At 35.1% G+C, this 27,416-nt stretch overlaps 1 protein-coding gene and 1 long non-coding RNA gene across 2 annotated transcripts in view; one reads left to right on the top strand and one right to left on the bottom strand.

Annotated features, from left to right (window-relative positions):
* GPC5 (glypican 5) overlaps nt 1–27,416 on the bottom strand; it is a 623,755-nt gene that overhangs the window by 124,402 nt on the left and 471,937 nt on the right.
* LOC122178337 lies at nt 13,494–21,450 on the top strand. The gene is made up of 3 exons (XR_006178292.1): nt 13,494–13,572; nt 19,514–19,593; nt 21,402–21,450. It is a non-coding gene; the product is annotated as an uncharacterized LOC122178337 (long non-coding RNA).

Below are 27,416 nucleotides of genomic sequence, written 5' to 3'. Positions count from 1 at the left end.
GACAGCCTGCTGGACTCCCACTTCTGAGCCCACCAGGGGTTTTAATATAGAGACCAAAGTGCCATACAGATGAGAGCGGGCTTGCTGTAGAATCAAGTCTCTCATCCCTGCTAAGAATTTGACCATATCCCTGTATATAGAGGTATATCAGATTTATTCAGCCATACCATATGGCAGGCCACCATTAACCATTCTATCATAGAGTGGTTTTCATTAAGATATTGAACACCAGCACATAACCTCTGCTTGAGGGCAGGATGGACAGTCATGGTGGCCAACTTGGATATTTCCAGACCATTCACTATAACACTTTCTGCCCCAGAGTCCCACAGTTTTAGTAACCAAGTTGGCACGCTTCTTCTAGGCTTCTGCTGAAATTGCTGTACTAAATCCATCAATTCTGTTGCCGTATATGGCTGGGCTGTTACATGCAAGTGAGTCTGGGCAGGGGGCCACTGATCCAGCAGCACCCCTTCCAGTCTATCCTGTACTTTCTTTGTTTACTGAGTTACAACAGGACAGACCTCTAGCGGATCTGTTGCAATCGGAGCTTTGAGATCTAATTTGGAATTTGTATTTTCCTCATCAACAAAGTCCATTGTTTCATGAGTCTGGTCATTGTCTATTGAAATGTTGTAAACTTGACCTATTGAAAGATACAGAATTGGTTTCATTCATGTTAATATGCCAAGTTCTTGCTCTAACTTTTCAATAGTCTCTCAAAAGTTGGTTTTAATTTTCTAAAGTGTTATTCCTCATTTCAGCATGATTTAGAGCATTTAATAGTGGCTAGACCACTGTGGAGGCAGCTAATTTTTGTTCTTTTGGGATAAATATATCTTTGCAAAGTCCCTGAAAGTAGTCTGCTATGCGATATGGAGAGATATTTCCCATAACACGTAGGGAACCCCATTTTTCAATGATAACCACTAGTTCATAATAGGGAGATCCCATAAATCCTTGGATCTGCCCTGGAATCATTTTATCCAGCGGGTAATATTCGCCCCCTGACCCATTTATAGAAATTTCATAGAACGGACAAGATGTAAATTTTAATATATTTGGCCTGCTGGCTTGCCAAGTGTATAATCAATGAATATACAGACATTATAATTAAGAAATATATAGGAATGTTAGGCTAACAAGTTACAACACCAAAGAAGAATGGTTGGAAAACTAACTCTTGTCCTGAGCTCACTAAGAAGACTCCAAAAGGAGCAATCTCTGAAAGAGATCCTTCCCTAGTAGTAGTCAGCTCTTAAATGGAGTTTAAGAGAGGTGGAGCCAGGCTCCACCCCTTCCAGTAGCACAGGTGAATTACCTTCACCTGTGCTCCCAGGGCTGACTCATTGCTTGCCTCAGATGGTCAATCAGAGGTTCAGGCTTTGATTCAGTAGTTCCCATACAGCTGGACATACTGCTGCTGCCTCTCTCCCTGTACTTTTGCCTCAGATCTTCAAAACAGCATGCAACAGAACCGTTGCTTGGTCCTGGTGGTGATTATCTCTGCTTCATGTAATTCTTGCTTATTTTCCGTTTTTTGTATCGTTCTCCTTTCCTTCCCCATCACCTTCATTCATAATAGTTGCAGTTCTTCCCTTTCCTGTCTCCCTGTTTAGGATTTGTAATAAACTGGTTGGACCAATGTTTGACTTGTTGTTTTTTAATCTCATGCCAGGTAAACATCTATTAAAAAGGATCTCCTCTTCCTCCTATAAATTGGAGTGAGACAAGGGGGCATTTGGAGTGATGGCATTTGTCTTCCTGGGAAACCAGTATGAGTGATGAGACCTGAGAGTGGCTGAACACCTGCTTGTCCATAGGAAGTAGTAAACAAATTCCTTGTTTTTCTTTACTTGTGCACACATGCATAATTTCTTGTGCTTTTACATTTCTTATCCCTTTCCCTCCTTCTACCTTGAGAGAGTAAATGACTGGTTATGTGGTACTGGATGCCTGTCAGGATCAAAATACAAGAATAAGGCATGTAATTTCTTCTTTATATTTTTTGTGCATTTCAAAATGTTGTAGTTTTTGCTATGGTTTTTTTGTTTGTTTGTTTTTGTTTTTGTTTTTGTTTTTATTGTCACAGTAGTGCAGTTTTACAGAACTTTACAGACAGATATCCAACTGCTCATTTGTTTTGCAAGCCTTTGCGATAAGAAAATGGTTCGGCAGGATAAGTAACAGCAGGGATTGTATTTTCATTACTTCTGAAGTAACAGTGCCTTGCCAGAACAGACTGAACTTCAAAGCTGGACTAAAAACACTATACATAGTTTATTTGTTTGGCAGTTACAAAAATAAAAGCCATTTCAAATAAACTATTGTGGCAGCCAAGTATTTGTCAAGGTCTGAATAAGCTTTCATCAGCCAAACTATTTTTCTGGTCCTGAAGTTAGTAACTGATCTCTGACTTAACTGCTTTATTGCTGCACAAACTGTCATACTGTGTCCAGAGCACAGAAGAATATAAATAATAATTCATATTTATGAATCTATTCCATCTTTTTATTTAATAAGCATGGTTTCTAATACTTGCTTAATCATAAATTCTAGTCAGGCTCTTTTAATTGGTTTTTGACCTACATACTATTATGGGCCTGATTAACAATTCCCCAGTCAAAGTTGCAAAACATTCTTCTTTGTGTTCAATAATTTAGAGATCCATATGGGAGATGTATTGTTGCTCATTTTCTCAGTGTGAATTTAGTTCAGTCTGAGCTTGCAGTCTCGAGACCCATTTGAGACAAAATAATTTCAAATTCCAAAATACCTCCAACCTTCTAATATACATTCAAGAATGCAGTGAGTCATTAAAATGTATTTCTTCTTCATCTTTAAAGACACCTACAAATTCAATGTCAAGTAAGTTCATAATTAGCAAAAGCGTCCAATGGATCTTAGGTCCAAATGTAAGCCCATTATTTCAAGGAATACAGCCAGAGTGCTTTGTACTATCAAGCTGTAACAGACATGCTTGAGAAGAGCGTTCCCATTCACGAGCAAGGCAGAAATGATGTACATCCCTTGCTGACCTCTACTGCCAGGAAACGACAACAACAAAAAGGAGCATAATGAGGTAAAACACTGAATAAAATACTGAAATATTGTGATTAAAGGTTTTTAAGGTAAAGGTCTTTCCAAGCCTAGTTGGCCTGCAAATCACAGTGTTTCTGTAGCCTCAAAAAAAAAAAAAAAAAAAACAAAAAACAAAAAAAACCCAAAAAAACGATATGTGAAGCTTAAAGACCACTCAACCATTTTCCATGTGTTGCTTACAGTTTAGGTGAAGAGCAAGCCTGAAAAATAAATCACTGGTTTTATAGGAAGACATCTCAACAACTTCTGTGGTCAACCTAAGACTCTTCCTAAATAAGAGACCTTACAACATCAAGAAACTTCTATTTTCCTGAAACTTTTGTCCTTCCCCTCTAATACACACAGAAAATGGCTGGGTTGGATTCATAAATGTTTTGAATTTAGGGAATACCTTCAGATTGCACCTCAGTTTGGTTGCAGTTTATGCCCCATTCAATACAAACCCACCTAAGTATTATTGAAGTGCTGTCGTCTTATGGTCTTCTGCTGAACAGCAGAATATCTTTCACAATTTATCAGAAAAGAAAACAAGACTGCTGTAGCCCAAACTGCTCCTACGTACACTAACATAAAGAATCAGGAGGAAAACCAAGTTCCTCAAAAGATGCATGCACAACATTTAAGTGAAGATGTACTCTGCTGACAATCTTAACTGTTCGGCAAGTTAAAGTAGTGCTCAAATACTAAAAATACTGGATGAGCATCCTAAAACTGAAGATGAGGGAACACGTTTGCTGATAAACCTGTGGCATATTTTTCATGGCTAGGCAGATTTATGTCTCAGAACAGACTTTTTAAGTAACAGAAAATCTACCTCAAATGCAAATTCCACCAGATGCTTGATGATTTGCAAGTCAGTTTTTCCTGAGGGAACTATGTTAAAATCCGTTATATATATTCAAATTTTGACATGTCTGTAGATAAATTAATAAAATTCAGTAGGTAATTCCTTTTTGGAAGAATCTGATGTACTAGTTTCATCACAAAGAAGACACACACACACAAAAATATATATAAATATATGCTTCATGAAAGGTGGCTTAAATTCTTTTAAACATTTTCTATTGCAAAACAAGCTATTTGAATAGTTTTTGTGTCATATATTTTCTTAATTTTCTTCAAAGTTCGAAACCATAATCAGTTTCTTTTCATTGTGTGCTCTTGCATTATCTGTTATGAAAATGCATTTGGTCCATTGCATTATTTCCCTATATTGTGACAGAAACAAATTTGCCACATTTTAAATAAAATGAAAGCTCGCATCTTTCACGGCTATAGGGATTCTCACACTATTTAAGGAATTGAGGGGAGTATAAAACAAATAAGATAGGAAATTCAGAGTCAGTCTTAATCTCAGTAGAAAGATTACACTAATAAAATTTAGATCCTATCAGATAGACATTATCAACATACTGATTATCAGGATACTCTTTGAAAGCTTATATTATATTTATATGAAAGCTTATTTATATTAAAATCCTCAAACTGAAAATGATAGAAACCGTTAGGCAAGCAAAAAACTCTGCATGAGATGTACTTTTATGTCAAGGTTACAAAAGCTCCCCACTTATGTACCATATTCACTATGTATCTGCAATAAATTCTAGGCTGTAGAGTTTAATCTAAAATACACAGTATAATTTTAGAAACTAATGAAGGATCTGGGGAAAAAAGCTTCAGTGAGCACACACACAAATTGGCAAGAAAGCACTAGGGGTCTGAAACTACAGTAGAAAGGGAATAGTAATTGCTTAAAATTTATTTAAATGTTTAGTCAAGATAAATGACAAAGAATACTAGCTCAAAGGTTATTTCTGTCTGTTAAAGGATGTTTTAGATCGTGACTGTTATTCCAGTGATCACTTTGGAATAACAATAGTAATAATACATTCTATTTAATTACATGCTGGGAAAATATTTATTTCAATGGATGTTAAGGTTCAGTCAACATTTTGCAACAAAATAATGTTATTGATCTCCCTTTGGTATTAGCTTTCATGGGAGACAACAGAAAAAATTTCGGACTACCTGAAGTTAAAATAGAATTTAAAACATTCAATGAAGAGAAAGGTAGGAATCTAGTTGGACTAAAACCATGGAATGTGATTTTATGAGATTATACTTTGAACAGTTTTTGCAAAAAAAAAAAAAAATAATAATAAAAACAAGAAAGCAATTATTTTAAAAACATTTGGTTAGAGGAAAAAAAAATCTGTAGGTATTCTCCTAAGAGCATCTAAATAACAAAGTGTTCAGAATACTGCTTAGAATGAAAAAACTAAGCAGAAAATAAATAATTTCATCCATATTACAAGACATTCTCTATTGTTCCTGTTCACCTTAAATTTTAATTGAATATTGTTAAGAGTGACATTAAATTTTTACAATTGCAATGCGTGGCCACCTATTCCCGAACCTGCTTTTAACATATATTCCTGTCTTTACAGATGGAGACATGGAAAAAAAGAAGATAGGGAACATATAGTACAGATCATCTTAGCTCTGGGCACAATAGTCAGTTTCAGCCACGATGATGTTACCCTTGTGCAGATATGTAATATCAGTAATGATTAATGTTGAAATTATTGAGGTATTTCACTGAGATCTCAAAGATCACAAAAATACTATTCTTCTGTTATTCAGTGACAAATTGTTGACTTTGCAGGTAACAGCATCCTTGGTAATATCAAAATCAGAAATGGTTCAACCTCATTTAAAACTCAGAGATGGTTCCAAGCATCAATAGTCAGAGCTCCAGAAAAACAACAGTTGAGAATTTACCTCTGGTAACACTTCTAGTGCTATAGTGCTGTCCAACAGTACTGTTTGAAGCAGGACCTTGTGAGATGACATTCTAAATTGCTAAGTTCCATCTGCTTTCAAAGAGAGGGCCTTTTAAATTACTTTTGTACCTTTCATCTTTTGATACAATTGACACACAAGATTTTTGTTTGTTTGTTGTATCAAGACTTTTTTTTTCTGAAATGAAAATAAAAGAATATTCATGACTGTTTGGATTTAAGAAGTTTATTCTTGTGTTAAATATTTTAAAATTCACCTCTTTTCTTCATTTTCAGAGAAAGAAAATAACAAACCTTACTCTTTCCCTTCTCCTCATTTTCAGACAATCAAGAATTGTTCTGAAGATTTCCTCTTTAAATATGATATTCAAGTTAATTCCAAATAGGAGAAATCTAAACCTGAGAATGCTGAATGTAAAGATTCATGTAATATTTGTTTTTAAATTTGGGCAATAAGAAATCAGTATTTTAATAGAAATAACATTGAAATAAAGTAGAATTAATGGTTGGGGAAATGTGGATTTTTAATTATTTTGTTTTAGTTTTGTTTTAGAATCAATAACTAAACTTTCTTCCCCCAAAAATGGAAGGTAACAAAATATTTAATGTTCAGTCCATCTATCAATCCATCCAACTACTGTTGCCCCAATACTGTAACTTCCATTGATTTAGCAAGCAATGTCACATTTCATGTAAGTATAGAAATGATGACTATAAAATCTTCTAACTTTCAGGAACATTAAATGATAACTCTACTTGCATGACTCCTTAGTTCCAGCTATTTCCCACTAATAACCACATTTTACAAACTCCCTACAGAGCAGATAAGATATCTCATGCCACTAGGATGATTGTGAACATGGAGTATGCTTGAAGAAATGTTCTCTATCTGGGATTAGTAGGTACTACATTTTTAGCAAACCACACACAGGATGATATGCTTTGTTGTGGTTTTTGTTGTTGTTGTTTTGGTTTGGTTTTTTTCCTGTTTCAATAATTTTTCCATGAAGTTTTACATACCTTTAACCCTGAAAAGAAGATACTACATACACTGTGAGCAAAAAATCAGAGACACTATCAAAACTCAAAAAGAGTTGATGAGTCTGTTTATACTTTAACAATAAGCACACTGGATTTCATAACAAGAGGATTTCCCACTGAAGTATCACACTATACTTCATAAAATTGTGTCAGAGGGTGCAAATGGGAAAAAATATGCAAGTAACACATGAGATGAATTAAATTAATGGCATCTATATTTTTTCTAGAAATGTTATATTTAATTGAATAGTTGTGAAAAGCCATTTATGTTAAGGGTATTTATGTGCATAGAAAAGTCCTTCTGCAAAACCAAGTTTGATTCCTTGCTGTCACGGAGTTGACTAGATCAATCTATGTCCGTTACAGGGGGCAACAGGCCTCTGGCCTTCCCCCCCCCACCCCAGTCCCACAAAAATGGGAAGGAAGGAAGGGAGAAAAAGAACAGCGACAACAATCTATGGAGGAAAACTTATTTTACTATAATATCGCAATGCAAGATAACACAATATATACAATTTAATTGAAATTGAGATTAATAAATCAGACAAGATGAGAGAGAGTTCCCGGGACCGAGTCAAACCTGAACAGCTTGAAACGGCTAGGAAAGCACCCTCCAGCACCCACTGCAAGGCAGCAAGAGAGCGCCCCCCTCACCCAGAAGGGCCAGATCCCGTGACTTCTGTAATGCACAGGGATAGGTACCTGGAATTGGGGCATTAACACTTTAATGCCCCGTGCACTACATGATGTTTTGATGTGGAATACTGAAACCCAAAAAACAAAAACATAGAACCATGACACTTGCTATTGAAAGCAAATGTATTAGACAATTGTTCAATCTTTTTACAATTACTCAAAAATAGTTCTGTGAGAAAAACAAAACAGCTCATGAATCCTGTGAGGAATTTTATTTTCAAATCTAAAGATATGTGAGTTAACATTGACTTCTTTTTAATTTTAAAAAAATCACTGAAGTCAGTGGGAAAAGTGTACCTCTTATCCAGATTCACAAATGCTTTTTTGTAATTCTAGTGCACAGAAACTTGCTGAGACCAAGACACAAAACTTCTATGCTAGATCCTCTGCATGAAAAGGGAAAGTGAAAAGGGTCCAAAGCTATCTCCTGCTTATTGAAGATAAGAAGTAAACTTCAAATGCTATAGAATTAGTAAAGAATCATGTGTTATAAAGGTTAATTTTTTAAATATTAAAAAAAAAGGCTTTTCAAATTCATACTGTATTGATATTTAATTATAAAGTGCATTTGCAGCTGGGGTATTAAAGAACAAGGAAAACATCTCCTTGTGATATGTAACAATTTCCTCAATGACCCATTCTATAACAAAAAGAGTTGTGAAGATCAGAAAGCTTAGTGCTCAGCAAGAATTTAATAAACAGACTTATTTACAGTAAATCATTCATTTACTGGGAGAACTGTCAGTGATTTTAGGGCAGAAGACAGACAGCAACACACATAGAAAGGTACATATATTTGTTACAGACAAAACAAACAAACAAACAAATAACAAAACAAACAAAACTAAGGAAATGTCTTATTCACAATTCTTCAGAAAGGAAATAATCTCCTTTTTCCCCTTCCACTCTGTTTTACAATTCAGATCTCATAGTGAAGTGGAATAGTATAGCAGTTAGCACAAGTCTGGCCTAGTTAGCCTAATTGCTATAATCAGCCCCTGAAATGTAACCAACTTTCTGCTGTAGTAAAAAAAATATGATCAACCATCTTCTCCAAACAACAGAAAGTTGATTTTTGCGTGCTTAAGGAGATACATAGAGCAAGCAGAGTAAGAGCCAACTGCAAAAGCAAATCAATATAGTTCAATCTGATGAGATATCAAATTGATAATCATCAATGAGATATTCTGTATCCAAGCCTACAGAAGAAGATGCTTAAGAATACCCACAGTAACTGAGAAAAGGCAGAAGATATTCCGCAGAGGACTCAGCAAAAGGAGAACCTGTGAGATTCTGAGGGGGCTTCAGGATGCCTAACCAGTGTTAGGACTGTCTCCTCAAAATCCCAGCAGACTCTGCATGTGACTCAGCACCAAAACTACTTACCAGACTGCTGCACTAACCTGCCTGACTTCTCTCCAAAAGCATCCTCTCTCCCACAGAACAGGGACAGACTCTAAAGTGTAAAATTGTGTACATCTATGTTTAAGGTGTTTTGGTATCCAGCTCCATTTAATATCCACAAAGTAACTTGTTCTTAAACCACAAGAAATGTTTTTTTTTTTTTTTTTTTTACACAGATAGGAAAAACAAAAGGAAGCATTTGAAAGAAATTTTTTAAGAAACTTTGTTCACCTTCTACATTGTGAAATATCCATAAAGTGTGTGGGAGTCTGCTCTTATAAACCACTTGAAAGGATGTGGAAAAAAAACAGGGCCACAGTAGGCAGATCTTGCTTCAGCAGTCTTCCGATCAATTACAACCTCTTCTTCATCTTAACTACATTACAATGTATATGTCAGTCTGCAAACCTAATCTCTCAGAAGGCATTGTGTCACACTGCTGAAGGTGAATCACATTAAAGCACTCCTGGCATTTTTTTTGTTGCCTAGCATTTCTGGAACTCCTGTGGGTCTAAAACATAACAGTTACTTCATGTATTTTTCCAAATGGTCTTTACTCTGGTAGAAGTCAACTCAAGCCTATGAAACTGAGTTTTACAGAATGAAACAGAAATATGCGATATACTAAAAATAGGGCGTGAACACATTGTTTGTTTCTGAAGGTCTAGAGATATCTATTAGAAATCGATCTTAGTCTTGTCTCTCATATATTTACTGCAAAAGCTCAGGAACAAAGTATCTTCAAATATGTTTGGAGCTTTGAATCAGAGAGAAAATTAATGATCCTACTCAAAATATTGTTATGCGAACCTAGTTATCCGACATAGCTGATTTTGTCAGAACAGATTAGAATTAAATAGTTTTACTTGTACTTTATACATACTGATAAATCCTAGAGATTCTGTCCATGAAGGAATAGCACATAACTTTATTGTGCTTAAAAGGCATACACAGCCAATTTCGTTCTGATGGAACCATATCCTGTCTTTATATAACAAAAATATTTAAATCTGGTATATTTGATGCCCACCTACTACTACTATGCCCTATAGCAAGCTTGCATAGCTGCTAGGTTAATGTGTTAAATAATTATCTCTCTACTTGAGTACCCCATTACACACTCAAGACCCCAACCATATTGTCATTATCTATATTGTTTCATACTTCATAAAATCATAGACTCATTTACACTGAAAAAGACTTTCAAGATTATCACAGAATTACAGAATTGTAGAGATTGGAAGAGAATCTCTGGATATCCATTGTTCCCTTTACTCTGATCTCAAGAGACCCCACCTGGAGTACTATGCCCAGTTCTGGGGCTCTAACACAAGAAGGACATCAAAATGTTGGAACAGGTCCAGAGAAGGGCCAGGAAGATGATCTGAGGGCTGAAGCATATCTCCTACAAGGAATAGGCTGATAGAGTTGGGGTTCTTCAGACTGGGGAAGGGAAAGGAAGGGAACTGGGAAAACCTTATAGTAGCCTTCCAGTACTTCAAGGGGGCCTACAGGAAAGCAGGGGAGGAACTTTTTAGAAGGACAGAGCAACAGGACAAAGGGAAATGGCTTTAAAGTGGAAGATAGTAGATTTAGATTAGATATTAAAAAAAATTACTGTGAGGGTGGTGAGACAGTGGACCTGGTTTCCCTGGAGGCATTCAAGGCCAGGCTGATTCGGGCTTTGAGTTACTTGTTCAGTGGGAGGTGTCCCTGCCTATAGCAGAGGAGTTGGAGCTAGATGATCTTAAAGGTCTTGAACCCTTCTATGATTCTATGATTATCTAGTTCAGAGAAGAAGACTCCACAAACTCTCTGGACTTATTCTAATGCTCTGTAACCCTCAATTTCAAGAAACTTTTCCTCATGTTCATATGAAATTTTGTATGTTTCAGCTTATGCTCATTGCCTCTTGTTCTCTTGCTGGGAAAAGAGTTTGATTCCATCAGCTTGACTCCTGTCCTTTAGGTATCTATAAGCATTGATAAATCTCCCCTCTCAGTTTTCCTTGAACTGGGGAGCCCAGAATGGGACACAATACTCCAGATGTGCCTTCACCAGGACAGAAAAGAGGGGAAGGATAATCTTCCCAAATCTGCTTGCTACGCTCCTATTAATGCATCCCAGGATACCATTTATTCTTCTTGGCCACAAGGGCCAAGAAGACACATACTTCTGGCTCACAATCAACTTGCTGTCCACCAGGACATCCAGCTCATTCTTCACAGAGCTTCTTTCAGGTCAGCTCCTAACTTGTACTGGTGCCTATAGTTATTCCTCCCCAGATACAGGTCTTTACATTTGCCCATGGTAAACTTCATAAGGTTCCTCTACACCCAAGCTTCCAGCCTCTTCAGATCTTGCTGAATGGCAGCACAGACTTCTGGTGTGACTATTCCTGATACCCTTATTTTCTTCCACTACCTAGAAATGACATCTAGAATAAGTTGTTACATCATATTCCCAGGACTGGCCTGCAATTTAAATATGTCCAAGGATGAGGACTCCACACTGGGCAGCCTGTTCCAGTGCTTGATCAAAGATTCAAACTTTCCTCCTTAAATAAAGAGGAAAAAGTCACTCGCATTCCACTTTTCATTGACTTGTTTTGCTGTCTACACTTAACAAATAAAAATAAAATTCCTTTAAAAGTTATATTATGCCCATACAAAGAAACACCAGAGTGTTCCATACTTCTTTAATTTTCCAAGTACCAAAATTTACTAGGAAAAAATTTAAAAAGTTATCAGCTGGCATGTCAGGTCTCCTTGCTTCTAACTAGTTTGTCTGGATTTTAAAAGTAAACACATACATTAAATCAATTTACAGAAGTACTTTAATAGCAATTTAAAAATAGCAGTATGCTTATTAAAGCCTAATGTTTTTCATATTAACAGAATCTACTTAGCATTTAGCAGTTTGGTTTTATCAAAGAAAACGTCGTTCAGTGAATTAAAGTGTAACAAACATCCAGATAGACTGGAAACATCACTGTGAAGCTAATCTAACAACTAAATCAAAAGAGGTATCAATTTAGAAAATCAATTTAATTATTTAAATAGCCACTGGAGATGTAATTTGAAGATGTCAGAATTTTTCCATTTGCACCTCTAGTAATACACTGAAGTGACTAGAACTAACTACAGTGACATTTCTAGAGAAAGTTTTTCTTTATTTGTGTGTATAGTAAAGAGACTGATGCTTCCAGAATAATATTCCATGAATGTATTTATATATTTTGTCCCAAATTATACTTACATAATAATGAAGTAGACTAAGAGAACACAACTGCAACTTCACTGTTGTAGAGCAAACAAAGGTTATGACAGGGGCTTTATTTGAGAAATAGGTGCTATAGGAAAGGATATCAAAGAGGAATTAATTTACCCCTCCCAGCAAAGTTTGGAGAAAGGGGAGAGCTGAATAATGCAGCCTTCTCCCATTCATACTCTCACACCACAGGGGAAGGGTGTAGGGAAGGGAAACCCAGGCAGACTCAGACTGCACATGCACTCCTGGAAGCATCACTGAGACAGAAGGGGTGACTCTAGCCCCACTCCTCTCCAGGCACTCATGTACTCATGTGTTGGTTCAGGCTGTGACCTTGGAATTCCACTCCAACTGTCATATAAACCATTATATTAAGAAATGTGAATAGATAGCTACAAGAATACCAAGGCTAGAATAAATTACTTGGAGTGGTGCAAGTTAATTCCTGTTTAATCACCAAGCAAGAAAAAGAAGCTCATTTTATGTAAAAGTACAAGCCACATAAAGCATCTGTTCCATACTCTGACCTCCAATTAAATATAAAAACTCAAAAACAAAAAGCTGTCACCAAAATATGAAATTTGTTCTTTACATTAATTCTTCGAAAGCTGAAAATGCAGAAGTAAAGTTCTTTTTACCAGAAATACTTCGATTAGACATGTTTGTATAGCATCTGCTTAAATTTTACAAGTAAATTTTACAATTCATTTGCTAATACTGAACATGTCTTTTTTTCTTTTCAGTCTCTCGCTTTCCCCTTCCCTCATATGTAGCAAACAAACAAAAAAGTGTTAGTTTAAATAATGGGAACAGTAAGCAATGTTCCAATAAAAAATGCAAACTTAAGCTTTTGCTGACTGTACAAATACTGTTTCCTGACCTATTCCACTTGTTATCAACTTGTTCTGAGAATCTGCTATGTGAACTGGAGCTTAGTACCAGGTGTCTCTTGTTATGATGTAGAACTTAAGCATGAGATAATAGAAATTGCCTTAAAAAGTTAGTAGAAAATCAAGGACCTAGACCTATAAACAAGCTGCAGATGGTCAATTAATTACTGGTCATTGAAGAACTACAACCTTGATAATGGGAAATAGACTGCTTTCAGCATACTAAAGAAAAGACAACAGTAAGCAATTAAAAACAGCTGAACAACAAGATAAGGCACCTGTCTGTGAAAGTAACACTCTAATTGTAGAGCGTATACTCCAGGATGCAGAGGCTGAAAGTGCCTAAAATTATGGGATTTGAAATTGAGGTAAGGGAGAAAAAGAGGCTGTAGGGAAATAAAGTAATTATCATAGGAACTGTTCTGCAGAATCAGTGTGGGATTGCTGGATTTAAGTGTGCTGCTTGTTTTTTCTGCTTGCTCTGAAGAGCAGAAGTTCTTCCTCATGCTGCCTGCATATTTCAAAAATTTTCAGTGCTCTAGAGAATCTTTGATCTGCTGTCTGGCAACTGTCCAGGACTATGCATGTGTGTGTTTCTGTTTTTCCTACTAAAAATTGAATATTTCTCTTCTGTAACACTCTAACTTATTTTTAAACTGTTATTAGATGTACATAAACCTGAACACGTTTTCTTTCCTCATTTGCCCTTTACCATACTTTATGTCTTTCTTTGCTCTTCGTAGCACCTTGTACTACGTAGTTTGATAGTGATTCAGCTATTTTACATCCCTGAATATGCATTTTGTTGATTCTTAATAACTGTCAAGATAGTCAGCATGTTATATGCAAGGGAATTATTAAGAATGGATGGCTATCTGTCTGTTAATTCATATTCTGTAGCCTACTGGCTAGTAGTAAACTGTTTAACCACTATTGAATTATCTTGTTTGCCCTTGATCAACTACTTTGAAAAAAGTTTGAAGAACAGCCTATCTTCATTAACAGATCTCTGCAAGTTAGGCATCAGTCAGAGATAGGGTTTGTTATGTTGCTAATTGAAGTTTTTTCCCCTTCTTGGGGACTAAGTTAGTGTCTCTGTAAGGTTAAGAGATCTTTATAGACTTCAAAATTCTCATTATTTGTTTTAAATCTATTTTTTCCATGTATATTATTATTTTTTTAAATTCTAACTTAAATAAATTTGTCTGTTACGTAGGCATTTCAGTAGTTGATTTCCAAGGACAAGGCAAACTTGAAGCTACAAAAAAGAAATGAGAAATAAGGGCTAAATGACACAGTAAAAGGCATGGGTAGAATTTGCCTTTACCTTAGGGAAATGTGATGAAACATGCAAGAGCTGATTCGCACAACAGGAAATGACAACAGTATCAGTGGACTGTTAAGAGAAGTAGGATGCCTGATTTGCAGTGATGCCTCCTCCTAGCTTTTAGTTAATAAATATCTTTACTTTTATTATGTTTTCCTTATTTTTCTACTTCTAAAAAGGTAAATTATGTTCCCAAGATTTAATAGAGTAAAAATTCCCAATTGTGAAATCTATTACATGGCGACAGTCCCAAAAGGGAAGTAGTAGAAGCTTTATTGCTAGGTACATTTAAATCTAGATGACACACAGCATTAGAAAATATACTTTAGGGAACAATTAAGTGAATACATGAAATACATGACCAAATAGGTATTTTTGACTCTAATTTCTACCACTAACATCCATGTTATGGTGTGAATTGAAGGTTATTTAGAGATTACTGTGATATGTGGCTGTTAGATACTCATTATGTTAAAAGTCTTTATTTCACATCATTATGTTCATTATTATAGGTTCTGCACTTAGTAATTTGACCACACTTAAAATGAAACATACATTAATAAGGATTGAGCTGCAGCCAAAAATATCCACCTGATTTTAAGTGGTTGCTTTTCATATAGCAACTAGAAAATCACATTGGCCATTCTTCATCATCAAAAATGTTGCCTAGGAATAGCAATTGGAATAGCATGTCAATGAAAATATCTCCTCATGTCCTAATAGGCTGTAAATGGACAAAAGAAATAAGCAAGAAGATATTGGAAATCTCTGGTTGACAAGTATGTACCTAACAAAAGGGTTTTTATGAAAGGTTTTGGAACTGAAATACTTCTAGCACTACAGGTAATTAAGCAATATAAAAGGGAGGATAGTATAGATTTTTTTCCTTTGATTTCTTTGTACAGATATAGCCAATTCAGTTAGAAGTGAACACTCCAGACACAGCTAAAGAAATTTCTCAAGTACCACTCCCCACTACACGAGAGGTCTATCTGCCCATCCATATCACTTACACCAGATTGAAGTGGATATAAACCTTAAATTTCAGTTTTTCATTCAGAAACTAACTTACCCTTTATTTGGAAGACACTTCATTTTGCTGCTTTATTTGTGGCTAAGAGGGGTGGGCAATTTGGATCTCTGATTTTGAGTGTTTTGGTGCTAGGCTTTCCTTTTGATCCCTCTGCACATAAAAGATGCAACCTTATATACAAAAAGCGGCACCCAAGAAAATCAGTCTTGCCTTTTTTGTGATGTGTTGTCAGAGTTATTACAGCTTCAGGTGAGCAGTAATTCTTGAGCATGTTATAGGAAGAGACAGATGGGTAAAAATCAGTGCGAAGCAGTACATTTATACAGACTTCAGAAGTGAGAGTGTGAAACCATAGTAACAGCCACCTATAGCCTTTCTAACATTACAAAAGATCTACAGCATGTAAAACCCCCTCTAAATCATGCAGGAAGGCTTTAATGTTTAATGTAGAACATTGCTGGCAAACTGTCAAAGATAGGACCAGAAAAGATGTGACAACATACCAGCTACGGTGACAACATGAAAAGTAATACAGATGCTAGACACAGTGTGCAGGAGGAATGGAGAGGAGAATGAACGAAAGGATGAAGCTAATTTTTCCCACAGATTACTGTTATCTTGGCATCTAAAATGAGGTCAACTGTGCAGAAGGAATACAATTTTCTTACAGGACAGAGAAGACAAAAATCTTTGAGTAGATTTGAATTAGCGTTCTTGTGCGTTCATGCTTATGTTGACTTGCCCCTTGACCCATTTAGGCTTGCTTTCAGAATAAATCATTTGGCAGACTAGGTTATGTCTTTGCCTTTAGCTTTTGAATATATTTCCTTCCCTTTACAGGTTTTTTTTTTTTTTTTTTTTTTTTTTTTTTTCCAGCCAACATATATGTATTAATGCAAAAAATCATTTACATTTACCATTCTTTTTCTTACAGTGTGGGTTTTATTCATTTGTAATGACTTATTTGCAGTTTTTAACTTCAAATAAGATACAAAAGGAATGTTCTGCACCTTTTGTCGTTTATAAAATGTTACCCATTTACAGGCTGTTTTATGACTCCTATAGGAAGCAACCTTTATACTGAAGGTTAAATAAACCTAAAAGTTCCCTAGTGCAAAATAAGTTCTGTTATCAGTCTCTTTGTCCCTGGATGGCATCTGCTTTTTTTTTTTTTTTTTTTTTTTTTTTTTTGTTGTTGTTTTTTTTTTTTTTTTTTTTTTTTCAGTGTGCTGATTTATCAATCTAATCCTTTAACAGCAGAAATACGTTACTCTGTAATAACTGCTGGAATGGTATTGGAAGAACCTAGAAAGACCACTGATGTAGTCTGAAAACATGTAAATTTCATCCAGAGAAGCCAATATTTAAACTTTACAATAGGGACTTTAGGGTGAGGTCTTGTGGCTGGAGATAAGGGCAAGGAGATCACTTGCCATCATGGGCAAAACAAACTTCACTAGAGGAAAGCTAATGAAATTTATTACCAACTAAAATAGATTACAGTAAGTGAGAAATAAAAACAAAATTAAAAGCAACACTTTCCCCCCACATTTTATCCAGGTTCAGCTCCATTCCTGCATTCCCACATCTGCCTCTTCCCACCTCAAGTGGCAAAGAGAGAAGTGGGGAAGTGAGAATTGAAACCAGTTTTTAACAGTTGCACTCTCCTGCTACTTCTTACTCTCATTTTTTCCCTGCTCTTGTGTGGACTTTCTACAGGATGTAGTCCTTCAGGAGATATTCACGAGCTCTGGAATGACACTGTGATTATATGCTTCAATGTATTGCACAGCCTGCAGGAAAATACCTGTTCCAGCACCTGCAGCACCTCCTTCCACTCCTCCTCTGACCTTGGTGTTCATAATGCCCTTTCTCACTTCTTTCCTCCCTTTGTCTAGCATTTTTTTACTATTTTTAAGATGGTTTTTCTGAAGTACCCCCATCTTGGCTGCTGGGCCCACTCCTGCCCTTCACTACTGGACCTAATGGGAATCAGCTCTGCCCAGCATGTAGCAGCCCCAGCTTCTCCTCGCAGGGAACCCTGCAGCCCCTTACTAGTGAAACTCTGCTGCCTACCCATAATATAAAGCTTTTGGAAAAGGAATAGCCACCTTGCATTCTTGTCAAGCATTAATTTTAAAGTTCTTGCTAAGCACTTTTAGTTCCTTTCACATCACCCTCTACAGGTCAGAGGAAGTCACTTTATGAATTTTTTTCCTTCAGAAAAGGTACCATGGTATTACCAGGTCTGGTGATTTCTTAGAGTTATAGCCTTCTCATAATAAATGTTCCTAGTCCTGCTTGTCATGGTTTTGTGATTTTTGGCTTTTGGTATTCCACATCATAACATCATGTGGGGCACTGGGACTTTAACTGTTAATGCTCGAGTCCTGGGTACCTGCCCAGAAGAGAAGAACTACATTCCCCAGGGGACCTTGTGGTCAGGGAGAGGAGATTTAACTCCTGGCAAGTTCACCTGATGTGCTCTTTTTCGCCTGCCCTTCGTCGTGGGCGCTGCTCCCATCTCCCTGCTGCTCAACTGCACCGCGCATCTCACCTCAGCATTGTGGTGAGGCCTATCCACCTTTCGGACATTCTCTCTCTCATTATATTTGATTTATTAACTTCAATTCTGATTATATTGTATTATAGTGTGTTACCTTGCATTCTGATAATATACTTAGTAAATTAGTTTGTTTCTCCTCAGATCATTGCCGCTGTTTTTAATTATTTTGGGGTCCCCTGTTTCCTTTTTTCCAGAGGCGTGGATCCGCGGATCCCTCCGCCCCGCTCGTCACGGAACCGAGCTGAACCAGCCCGTAAACCGTTGACACTGCTGTACATATGTATGTGTAGGCAGAGTTCCAAGGAAGGCAAACAACTGACATTTGTGGTTTTCCCAGCACTGCATGTAAACCCCCGTCATGCACATGTACATGACGTTTCCTGAAAAGGAAGGGCTAGACTTAAAGACATGTACATATAGATGTTATCCTGTAATTGTCAGCTACATGATATACCACTGCCTGAAGTTCTTGAATTTTGTATATGTTTCAAGTCCGTAAACTGAGGTACAAAATAATCTTTCTGCTTCTATAAGGATATTGTAGTATGCTGGTTTTTTTGTCTCAAGGAAAAAGGAAAACTAACCTAATTCAGCCAGAAGCTTGTAATATTTCTCATCATAAGGTGATGAAGAGAAAATTAATGTGAATTTTATATCTGTTTCTTGCCTAAATACTTTTTTGTTGCTGTTCAGATACCTAAGACTCTTTAGAATTCAGAAAATAACTCAAGACATGTTGCTATTTTGCTAGACATTTACAAACATAAGATCATTAAAAATATGCTGTTTTTTACTCTCAAAAGCAATGCAGTAAGAGAAGTATAGTCTCATGACCCCAAAATTCAAGAGTTTATATATGTATAAATTAATATATTACCAGTTATATCTTGTATCATTTTGCTTCGCCTTTTATAGAATGGTGATGTATTTTTTCATTTTCTTTTCCTCCTTGAATTATTATTATTTACATAACCATTCATCTTGTTGGCGTGATGAAAGGTGTTATGAAGAGTTATTTAACGTATTAAAAAAAAAATAGGGAAATAGATGTTGCTTGGGAACCATGTAGTTCTTTTAAAATCATTTGAAAATGTACAGTCAGGTACTTTGAAGCTTATTTTCCTGCTAAGATTTATGTTGAAATAAATCATTCTATAAGCTAGTGAAAGGATGAGTGAAATAATGAAATATTCTTTTAGAAGGAAAAGGTCCTTTCTGCGCCAGTTTATCCCTATGACTGAAAAACAAAATGCTCAGTTAGATTGCTTTTTCACCTTCCTGATTTTGCCTTTATATAATTATGGGTTTAGTGTGAGATTCTAATTTTTTGTTGAGCCGTAGTTGAAAATTTTATATGCATTTAATGTTTCATTTATATTACAGGATGTACAGTCCAAGCACTTTCAAAGTATTTAAATGCAGTATGCCAAGGGAGACTCGTCTTAATTACTGATTTCATACAGGTAATATGAACCCAGAAAATATAATGTATTTAGAGGATTTGTTTAGTTTTTGTTTGCTGTCGTTTTTAAGAAAGCCTTTCTCACGTATTTCTGGAAGAGTTATTACACATTCCTTGGAATATTTGCAAATCTATGTTTACATCTTCTAAGAAATGATTGAAGCTCTATGCTATAAATTCCTCTAACACTAGAACTATGAATATTATTACATGAAGCCGTGTTTTAAATTTTGCCCTGATTTGGATCTTTGACAGATTTCAGATATTACCTGTGGAAGACATTCAGTTTTGCTTTCCCAAAACCACCTACCAAGAAACACTCCAGACATATCAACACACAACTACTAATAAAAAAGATTTAAACTTGAGACCAGTCACTGCTGAACTGGAGCTCATTTAAAGTCAGAACAGGAAGCAAATTAAATCAGAAGTTAATGTGAAGAGCTTTTGTACTACAATAAATAAATAATAATAATGGATGAGAAAAATAACAAAGATAGGTTACAAATGGAAACAAATGATTTCTCAGATTCTAGACTATAAGCTTTACCTCTAAAACTAAATAGCATATGTATTGAAGATTATAAAATGGGATATGTGGACTGGCTCACTCTTGTACTTCAAAAAAATCATCACTGTGGGACTTCTTTTATAGCTGTAGCTTGGGTCAGAAGTGTGATATCTGATTCAACATTCTTATATACCACCTAAGGTCACACAGGGCTTTCTAAATGCAAAGAGAAAGATATTGTAATATTTGCAAAATATAAGCTTTAAATTCAGTCAAATTGAGAGATTTCACCAAGTGTCTTTTTTATATGCCCTGGATGGAAAACATCTTAAGAAAGACTTAGCAGTAGATTTGCCAGTCTGCCTTCCCAGCATTCTTTGCTGAATTGTGGTTGTGTGAATACAGAAATTTCCCCTTAATAAAAAGAAAACAAAAGAACAAAACAGGTAAAACAAATGAACAGAAAGAGCTGCATAGACTGTAATATCTTTAAGCACTTGTAAAATACTCAATCTTATTATTTCTACTTACCATTACTCCATGAATTTTCAAATTCTGAATTTATTTGCCCATTCTATGATAAAGTAATAAACGTATTCTCTAGAAAGCAACTTTACATTTCCTCATTTATTTTTTCAACAGTCTTTCTCTCAATTTCCAACATTTTTCTCCCATCTCTGTTATCTTAATAGCAATATATTGTTATTCACATGTTTGCAGCCACCCTCAAAATATTTGTCATTATTCTCATACATCTCAAGTACATTTGCAGATCTGTGACTTCCCTTTTGGGACACTCTCTTGTATTCTCATTGATTTCTTAATTTTGATTTTCTAGAAAATTCATGAGTTCTATCCACTTGCTCCTATTCTATATGATCACTCATTTCTCAAGTAGTTTATTTTCTTCAGTCACAGCCTAATGGTATCCACTGATATTTTAAAATCATTATATCTACTTTATTCTCAAGCTACAAGTGAAAAGGATACAAATATCATTGAGACTCATTCTTTTAGAATTCATGCCAGAAGTACCTTAACAATGGAAACAAAGTATTTTCTTTTTTATGACAGATTTCAAGGTCACCCTTCATTTTCTAATACTAACAGAATCACTGCATTTTATGTATTCAATTACTCATCCTTTGATGAAGTCATTGTAATAGGGTAATACTATTATTCCCCTGTTATAAAAGTTAAAGAACTAAATGAAAGCATGTAGCCAAAAAAACCAGGGATTTATTAAAAAAAATAATTAAAAAATTGTGGTTTGACATACTCTGTTTTTGCTTTGGAAGAATGTTTGAATCATTCTACTACAAATAGCCTGAAGAAGCTTACTTGAGACTTTACTTCTGAGCAAAACATATCTGAGTTCCCTGAGAAGTGCAAAATCACAGGCAAGTGATTTTCCCTCTCTATAGATCTGCATAGTACTTTGGGTTGTTTTGGTTTCATTTGTTTTGTTGATTTGTTCACTTGCTTTATTTTTCTTTCTTTTTTTTTTTTTTTCTTTTTTTTTTTTCTTTTTTTTTTTTGTTTTTTTTTGTTCTAAACAATTTAGAAGATGGTTCTGCATATTAACACAGCCTTGATGTACTCATATATATAACTCAATACTGGTGGAAGAATGTTTGTCCCCTGTTACTCCAGCTTTTATCATTTCTTATTTATCCATTTAGTTACAGGTTACCATTTTTGAATCTATAGTTGAATTATTCTAAATTTAATTCTACTTTGCATAGGCAGCCAGAAAAGTTCTTTTCTGCTAGCTGAGAAAAAAATGGAGTGCATATCAAATAATTCAAAATGCAAAGGGGAAAATGTGTCTTTTATTTAACATTTAAGCATGAGAAAAGAACAGTCATTTGTACACTTTATTGAATACTAGACCTTGTCCTGAGATTTCACTGAATAATCTTCCAGTTATTGTAGTATTGCTAGGATATTTGGCAACAGTACAGCACTAGGTGTACGTTTAGTTATGAAGGCATTAGCACTGCAAGTAAAGCACGTAATACCTACTCCAAAGTACTGGCTCAGTCAGAATTAAGACATTAGTCAGATATGAGTTTTTATTCTGCATTGACTTTTATGTATTTCAGTATGTAATATTGAAAATATCAATATGTATTGTAGTAATATTGATATTTTCTTATAAATTGTCTAACAGAAACAGATATTTTAATATGAATATACCCGTTAAATAGTTAATGTAAGTTAACTACCACCAGGTATTTCTTGATAATGACAAAACCCAAGAAGAATTGTCCAGGTCATTTGTGGTACAAAGTACTTTATTTATTTGGCAAACAGGGAATCTATTTCACTCAAATTGATTGATGCTGCTCAAAGGGGAGATATTGACTTTTATTAACCTCTTTTTGCTTTTAGCTTTTTCATTCACTCTCAAAGTCTTCAAATAGGTTGTTTCAATTGACGTATACAAAAAGAAACAGAAGTTTTTATCTTGTGATAGAGCTTTTGCTACAAACAGTAACATTCACTGCAGTTATAATGTGGAAACTCCAACAGAGGAATAATTTACACTGAAGTATTAATTTCATGGTACCTATTTAAAAAAAAAAAAAAGGAAAAAAAAAAAAAGAAAAAAAAAAAAAAGATTCAGTAACCAACTGGAGTCCTTATTAAAGATCTATAATATTTTCAATATAATTTCCACTTTCTAATGTAGAAACAAAAAATACATGTCTTTCTTTTCAAGCAGGTAGTTTAGTGTGAGTGCTTATAAAGATTCATATACCAGCATGAAAACATTAAAGCACTAAGGAAGATGCTTTCAAGTAGTTGTCTTTAAGTAGCACTTGGTTCATTGTTTATCTTATCATCCTATGTGTATACATGATTGGCAGTGTTGGCTCCTGTTATTCTTTTTGACAATTCAGAATATCTTGCTTAAAAATGAAAAGGTGAACTGGGTTTACATGGCAAGGTTTTGGTAGTGAGGTAGGGGGAGCCATAAGATGATTGCAAGGATGGCTTCTGTAAGGTGAAGTCATCAGCTCCTCCTGTGTCAGCATAGGTAGTTCCAGCCAAATCCAAAAGGGACCCACCACTGCCCAAAGCAAAACCACTAGTATCACTTCTTTAATAGAATACTTAAGAAAGTGTAACAAGTTCTGCAGGCAGTTGTGAGAGAGTAGAGTGAGAAAAATGGAAGAGAAACAACACTTGCAGTCATCAAAGTCAGTGAAGGAGGGAGAGTAGGAAGTGTTCCAGAGCAGAGATTCATGTGCAGCCCATGGGGAGGACCTTGACAAAGCAGTTATTCTTTGCAGTCCTTGGAATACCACGTAAGAATAAACACACTGCAGTCCATTGAAGAAACCCTTGCCTAATCAGTGGCCTGAAGGAAGCTGCAGACTTCTGGCAGGAAACACAGACTGAAGCCACTGTAGAAGCATGTTTTCTGGTGGATATGGCAGTACATGGGGGGACATGTGCTTGCGCAGTTCTTGAAGTTCTTCTAGTGACAAGGACCTATGTTAGATCAGTTCATGAATGACTGTATCTCATGTAGAGGCCCCACTCTGTTATTCATTGTAAATAAATTAATCTTCCCCAGGTCAAATCTGTTTTGCCCATGATGGTAATTAGTGAAGTATCTCCCTGTTCTTGTCTCAAAACTCATGAGTTTCTTCATTGTATTTTCACCCCATCTTGCTGAGGGGGAGTGAGAGAGCAGCTAGGTCGGCATATGGGGATGGGTTAACCCCCAAAAAAGCTTTTTTTTTTTAATCTTAATTAAGAGTTCCAGATATTTTAAAAAGAAATGCCAGATGTGTAAGGACCAGACTTTTATGCTCCTACATGCTAATCAAAAAAAATATCTTTACTTAGTGGTAATTTCACTGACACTCCTTACTGTGGTTGATGCTGCTCAATATGAAAAATGTTGAAAGTGCCTCCACTGAGTCTCTAAATGCGTGCAATTACTAATTACTGCAGTTGCTAAATTATGTTTTAAGTACTTCTGTTTCTTTTCACACATATTAAGTGCCATACCCTATTGTTTAATATGTTTGAATGCAATCATAGGCAAAAAAAAAAAATAATAATAATAGATCAGTTAACTTCTATTAATTAAAGAAAGGTCAGAACATGACAAAAGAAATCATAATGTATCTAACTGGAATGAGAACCTGACATCTTGTGGCCTTTTGGATTGGTTTAAATGCTTTTCTGGTCTCTGTATGAACCTCTGTGGAAGTATGATTGACTACAGGAGAGATGACCCAGTGCTCTGATCTGTGTAAAAATCTTACATTCAGTTCTATTTAACCTACTTCCTAGTGTCTCCTGCAATGAGAAAATTCTAAAAGGAAACCTAAGGAAATAAAAAGTATTGCAAAACAGAACAATCTTTTAAATCTAAAGCACAGGGGAAAATATATATATATTTTGCTTTCCTTTTAGAGAGAAATTGAAGCCATAACACTGATAATATGAAATAGAGAATAGAAATGCAGACTCTTTGACAGAAGAAACAACGCTTAATTATGCTGTACCTTCAAATCTCTAATTATGAAGAATTACAATTTCCTTCTTGTATTAGAAAACATTGCAGTTTTTCATAGTTTAATGCAAGCATAATCCCCCCAACATGTAATTTATATATTCTTATCTGAAATAATTGTCATTAATTGTAACAAACTTACTATCCATGAAATACTTTATGAATCTTGCTGTACTCTCCTATAACTGTTTATTGCATAGAGACTGAGGTATGTATTAATAAGAACTAAAAAAAAAAAAAAAAAGTCTGGTGAAAAATTTCTCTCTTCTATCAAAATATTTAGTAAAATCGTCATGTCTCAGATAAGCCAAATAAATGTTGAGCACTGCTTTCTTTCCTATTGAATTAATTTTCTATGATTTTGCACATAAAAATATTATTTTTCTTAACAGTAGTATTCGCTTTTTATTACCAAATTATTTATAGAGTTTAAAGCTAAACAAATGCTGTTTAAATTGTTTGCCAGATGCTAACAGAAGTTAAAAATTATTTCTATTTACTAAACATTTTTTTTCTTGTTTTTAGGTGTTTTTTTTTTTTTTTTTTTTTTTTTTTTTTGGTGTACATTAGGAAAAGCTGGAGATTCTGTTTCATCAGATGTTAGATCCTCTTTCTGACTAATTTCAGTCTGTTAATCATCAGAGCCCCAGAATTCTCCATAAATATTGCTGCATAGCAAGTTAGCACAGCAAATTAACAGCAGCGATAATGTCACTGGAAATATAAATTACAAGAACTGAGTTTCAGGTAAACCCAAAGGAAGAAGTGCAGGCAGTGTTCAACACTTGCTTTAAGAGCATCCTTATATATAGGTTTGAGTATGTCTAAAGCAAGGGAAACAGTTCCCACAGGGATTTAGTTTCACTACTTGTTTTCGTAAAATATTGCCTTATTGCACTCTTTGGAGGAAAAAATATTAACTATCCTATCCTCATCTCTCGCCCTTTCATGCAACTCTCATATGTCAAGGGTCAGGGCTCTGCAATTTTTACTTTGACCATTCTTTCCCTATAATCTTTAAATAATATTCAAGCCAAAACTCAGCCTTATCAATAATTAAATCCAGTGTTGATCATCATCAAGATATGCATTTTTTTTTTAAATGTGATAACAGAATTAGTCATGGTAAATCAAAGGAAAAATAACATTCAAAGAAAAACAAGCAAGTTTTTTGTGTTCTCTTTTTAATAGAAGAAGAGAATAACTTTGAATTAGGTTATAGCCTGTGAAATATATAATCCACCATCTTTATCAGCCAACACTGGAAACATGATTTTCAGACAATATTCTTTGCGCCTCTTATCTGATCATCAGAGAAACTGATACTATGATAGTATCAGCTATCATTTTAATACTACCGCTGTTTCTTGGTGTCAGCCACAAAACTATAACTCAAGATTTCCTGTTTGAATTTTACTTCTCTTCATTTTCAGTATTAATTTGAGGACAATCTCATTTGAAGTTCTATTAGTAAATCTCTAAATTATTAGTTTCAAAGTAAGAAGGTAATTTTATTTTAAAAATATGCTAAGTTTTACACATGGCAAAGTTCTGCCTGTTCGATGGATAACAGAGTTTTTTGTGGACTTACAGAGCAGTTGATACAACTGACCTCTTCTAGAACTGTCGCATCTTGCATTGTAAATATGCATGAGATCCACATTTTTAAGTTGATAAAAGGCAAATTCAACACATTTGAAAAATACGGCTCAAAGGTAAGTGCTGAATCAATGAAAAGGAAAAGATCATCACAAAGCACGATAGCAGACGATGCCTGGAAATTGTTCAAGGACAAACTTTTAGATAAAATAAAGGACATTGTACTGTCAATAGGTAATTATAAAAAAAAAAAAGGCATAAAGAAAGAATAAAAGTTCCCATATGATTGTGTACATTCACAAAATATTCTCTCAGTTGTTCAAAATCATCTTAGCGGACAGGCTGAATACATGAACAAGAAATCATCAAAATAGCAAAATAATGAAAGCACTGTAATTAGAGATACAAATGATATTAACCTTATTATTACTGACTCCTATTAAATTTCGCATATTGTGAGGATACTTATTCTATGTATCATCTGAGTAGAATCTGAATGGATTATCAATTGGATAATGCAGAATAAGTGTACTTTTTAATATCAGCATTTAGCAAATTAACCACTGTCACTGTCCTAAAAATCACAAAGAATATACAGAGAAGAAGAATATAGAATGTGAGAACACTTTATAAAACAAACAGCTCTGTTGAAGAAAACAGAGAATGGCAGAAAGGGAAACTGCAGAATTTGATGAGTTACTAGTGAAAAATAAAAAGAGAAAAGGGAAGTAATGTGAAGAAAAGAAGACAGAAAGAGAGAGCGAGTAAGCAAGAAAAGAGGGCAATGCAAATCTCTTCATCTCACTTCTATTCACTCTATACTTGCTATGCAGAAACTTAATTTTATATCAGAAAGTGCAGGAAATAACTTTGAGATAAAAATCAGAGGTGGTATGCAAGCTTTGTGTTGGCAAGATGGGTGAAGACGTGAAGAAAGGAAAAAAAAAAAAAAGCTTAAGTTCCATGAGAATATGGAATCTAAAAGCCACTGACCTATTTTTCCTTAGCCAGTTCATCGGACCAACTGCTTAAAGAAAATACTTTTCCACAGTATCTTCAATGTACGTGATTATATAACTTTGCTGTATCTGGAACTACAGGATGCTACAACTCCCCGATTTTCTGTCACACTAATTGAAGCTGAAACTCAGTATGAAATTTGGCAGAAACAACACAA

Source organism: Lagopus leucura, unplaced genomic scaffold (assembly GCF_019238085.1).
Source record: "Lagopus leucura isolate 7727_CA_CO unplaced genomic scaffold, USGS_WTPT01 Super-Scaffold_100001, whole genome shotgun sequence".
In the NCBI taxonomy this organism is placed as follows: Eukaryota; Metazoa; Chordata; class Aves; order Galliformes; family Phasianidae; genus Lagopus; species Lagopus leucura.
This window is presented reverse-complemented; position numbering and strand designations above follow the sequence as displayed.